The following is a 4,582-nucleotide window of genomic DNA, read 5'->3' on the forward strand; positions in this document are numbered from 1 at the left end:
GCGGGAGGTACTTATGCCACAAGTAGGCGGGGTTTCAGAAATGGGCGGGATTTGGGCGACAATCCACAAGTGATGGCAAGTATGCGCAAAATCCCCAATCTTAAAAATTTAAAACTAAATATCAACACTTTCTCTTTTAGTTTTAATTTAATACAGCTTTGTCGTTATTGTATACATGTCCAATGCCATTCTATTTGAAGATTAAAGTTTATATAGCTAATAATTGTCTAATATTATATATATATATATATATATATATATATATATATATATATATATATATATATATATATATATATATATATATATATATATTAATTCAACAGAGTCAAGATGGAAACAAATTTAAAACGAGCTATAACTGCACTCAGTGAGGTGAATGACATTACTCATTAGCACAACTGGATTGTAGTGCATGAGAAACTGCACAATCCTGGGGTAAAATGCCCTGGAGTTCACCTCGTCTGCCCTTACCACCTGGTGCATACACAGCAAGCAAATAAAGTGGATGAAAATGTCATTTAACAAATAAGACACACGTTCTTTTGTTGATTCTACATAATCTGGGAATTCAGTGTGTCAATATTTAAAATTTAAAAACTGCAAGTTTACCTGTTTAACTCCGCCAGGCCGCTGTATTGCCTCTGGGGAAAATCCGACAGTTTAATTTACGACAGACACTACACTAACCAATCAAGGTCCTCTGGAGGTTTGTACTGCCCACTTAGATCTAAAGCCCCACCCATTTGGAGCTGGCTCGGATTATACCTAATTTGAGATGCTGACCGCGAACAGGTGAGTTCTCCAGGTTTAAAGTAGTGACCGTTTCTGTGAGAATACAGGGCCTCAGCATTCATTTGTGGAAAACGTCATGTCTTTGCTCTCAATTGAGCCCACTCGGGGACTCGTGGACGAAAAGCTCCAGATCTTCGTGACAAATTTAAACCCGAACCAGGAGGTGACCCTTCACTGTCTGCATCAGTCAGAGGAAAAGGACTTTTGGGAAGCATTTGGACACTATGTGAGCGACGAACAGGGCACTGTGACTGGTACAAACTGAAACTTCTCTCTCTTACACACATACACACACACTCGGACACATATACACATGAGCTTCAAATGAACTACTGGAGTCAATAATCACACTAAAGTCTTTTACTTCTGCACATGGTGTACAAGAAAGACCATCCAGAGTTACAATATAGTCAGAAAGCTTCTAGCTCCATGTGGTCCTAGTAATTCTTTCTTGTCAGAATTAAGTAAGAGGAAGGTAATAAGCCTCCCGTGTCTAATGTCTAACATCTGGCTTTGGTGAAACATACAACTGTGCGTCATCAGTATAACAGTGGAAGCTAATTCCATGTTTACCAGTAATTTTACCCAGAAGTAGCATATATAAAGAAAAGAGCAGTGGGCCTACAACAGAACCCTGTGGAACACCAAACGTTACCTTAGCATGCATAGAGAAGTCATCATTTACATCTACAAACTGATAAAAATCAGATGTAGGAAATTTGGGATAAAATTAGATATAAAGTATATAAACTAATGAAGAGTTAAGTGAAATATTAAGAACTAAAGAAAGCTGGGTTTTGACATTAAACAGTGTTGTGGTTGAGCACACCAGCACAGAAAATGAGGAAGTTCTGTCAGATGCACTGTTAAAGGTAAGAGCACACAGAAGAGCCTGATGACCGATGCACTGTTGAAGAGGGTAGAACCCAGGCGCAAGTGAAAAGTTCACACACACACACAAAGTGGAATTTTAGGTTATTAACAGAATATATCCAAAAACATTTAACTCGAACAAAAAAGAAACATTACTCTTTGCTTTTACATAATAAAGTTTCACCGTATTTGGCACATTATTATTATTATTATTATTATTATTATTATTATTATTATTATTATTATTAACACGAAGGCCATTTTGAAGTTGGCAATTTCACAATGGTTTGAAACCGAGACTGACAGTGTCTGGGGAAAAACTCCCTAAGATGTTTTAAGAGGAAGAAACCTTGAGAGGAACCCGACTCAGAAGGGAACCCATCCTCATCTGGGTAACAACAGATATTGTGAAAAAGTTCATTATGGATTTATATGAAGTCTGTATGGTGTTAAGAGCAGCCGTAGTCCCAGCAGTCTGGAATTAAAGAAGATTTGAGCTCCATCCAGAGGCTGAAAGGATCAGGATCTCTAGTATCTCCATAAATTCGTGTGGGGCTCGGTGAAAGGAGAGAGGGAGAAAGTAGAACAGAAACTAGTCAGGGTAGGCTTGAGTAAACAAATACGTTTTAAGCTTAGACTTAAACACTGAGACTGTGTCTGAGTCCCGAACACTAATAGGAAGACTGTTCCATAACTGTGGGGCCCTATAAGAGAAAGCTCTTCCCCCTGCTGTAGCCTTCACTATTCGAGGTACCGTCAGATAGCCTGCATCTTTTGATCTAAGTAGGCGTGGCGGATCATATAAAACCAAAAGGTCGCTTAGATATTGTGGCGCGAGACCGTTTAGTGCTTTATAGGTTAATAAGAGTATTTTATAATTAATGCGAGATTTTACTGGGAGCCAATGCAGTGTGGATGATATCGGTGTGATATGGTCGTATCTTCTAGTTCTAGTTAGGACTCTAGCAGCTGCATTCTGGACTAATTGGAGCTTATTTATATTCCTACTGGAACATCCAGACAGTATGGCATTACAGTAATCTAATCTAGAGGTGACGAATGCATGAACTAGTATTTCCGCATCATGTAGTGACAATATGTTTCTTATTTTAGAAATATTTCTGAGATGAAAGAAGGCTATCCTAGTAATATTATCTACATGAGCATCAAATGATAGGCTGGAGTCAATAATCACTCCAAGGTCTTTAACTGCTGCACATGATGAAACAGAAAGACCATCCAGAGTAACCATGTGATCAGAAAGGATACTTCTAGCTACACGTGGGCCTAATAAAAGTATTTCTGTTTTATCAGAATTAAGCAGAAGGAAGTTAATTAACATCCAATGTCTAATGTCCTTTACACAATCCTCAACTTTACTAAGCTTATGTCTGTCCTCTGGCTTCGCTGAAACATACAACTGTGTATCATCAGCATAACAGTGGAAGCTAATTCCATGTTTACGAATAATTTGACCTAGGGGTAGCATATATAAAGTAAAGAGCAGTGGGCCTAAAACAGAACCCTGTGGAACTCCAAAAGTAACCTCAGTACGCATGGAGAATTCACCATTTACATCTACGAACTGATAACGATCGGTCAGATAAGACCTGAGCCAGGAGAGGACTGTTCCCTTAATACCAACAACATTTTCTAATCTATCAAGGAGAATAGTGTGATCTATAGTATCAAAAGCTGCAGTAAGGTCGAGTAACACAAGCAGCGAGACACAACCCTGATCGTAAGTCAGTAGAAGGTCATTTACTACTTTAACTAACGCTGTCTCTGTGCTATGATGAGGTCTAAATCCTGACTGATACATTTCATGAATGTTATTCCTATCTAAGTACGAGCATAACTGCTTTGCTACAACCTTTTCTAAAATCTTAGAGATGAAGGGGAGATTTGATATTGGTCTATAGCTGGACAATTGAGACGGGTCAAGATCAGGTTTTTTAATCAAGGGTTTAATAACTGCTAATTTAAGTGATTTAGGTACATCGCCACTGTTTAGGGAAGAATTGATTATATTTAGAAGTGGCTCAATTACTACTGGACCAATCTGTTTAAACAAACATGTAGGTACGGGATCTAGTATGCAAGTTGATGAATTTGCTGAAGAGATTAATGTAGCTAGTTCGGTCTCTCTAAGCAGAGCAAAACACTCTAAACATTGATCTGATATTGCTACACTGTCATGTAATGGGTTTGTTACAGTACTGTCCAGTTTTAATTTAATGGCCTGTATTTCACGTCTAATATTTTCAACCTTATCATTGAAAAATTTCATGAAATCTTCACTGCTATGTAATGATTGAGTGTTTCTCTCTGTAGTGGTTTTATTCCTAGTTAATTTTGCTACTGTGTTGAAAAGGAATCTAGAATTGTTTTTGTTGTCTCCTATTAAGGTGGAGAAATAGATTTTTCTAGCATCGCCAAGAGATTTCCTATATTTCAGTAGGCTCTCCTTCCATGCTATTTGAAATATCACCAGTTTGGTTTGACGCCATTTACGTTCTAATTGCCGAGTTGTCTGTTTTAAGGTTCGCGTTTGATCGTTATACCAGGGTGCTAATTTTTTTTCTCTAATTATTTTCCTTTTGAGTGGAGCCACTCTATCTAGCGTGTAGCGGAGTGTTGACTCCAAGCTTTCAGTCGCCTGATCGAGTTCTGTGTGATCTGACGGTGATCCAAATCTAATTGATGTTTCTGCGAGGTTATTTATGAAGCTTGGTGCAGTAGCTGAAGTGTAGGTACGTTTTACACGGTAGCGAGACGAGGTGGAAATATTATGATCAATACGTATTATGAACGAGATAAGATAATGGTCTGAGACAACTTCAGACTGCGGAAAAATGATAATATTTTCTATACTTAGTCCGTATGTTAGTATGAGGTCAAGAGTGTGACCACC

At 38.1% G+C, this 4,582-nt stretch overlaps 1 pseudogene; it reads left to right on the plus strand.

Annotated features, from left to right (window-relative positions):
• Positions 1-871: 871 nt before the first annotated feature.
• Positions 872-4,582, plus strand: part of LOC108280149 (peroxisomal succinyl-coenzyme A thioesterase-like) — a 16,671-nt pseudogene continuing 12,960 nt past the window's right edge.

The sequence above is a fragment of the Ictalurus punctatus genome, chromosome 19 (assembly GCF_001660625.3).
Source record: "Ictalurus punctatus breed USDA103 chromosome 19, Coco_2.0, whole genome shotgun sequence".
NCBI lineage: Eukaryota > Metazoa > Chordata > Actinopteri > Siluriformes > Ictaluridae > Ictalurus > Ictalurus punctatus.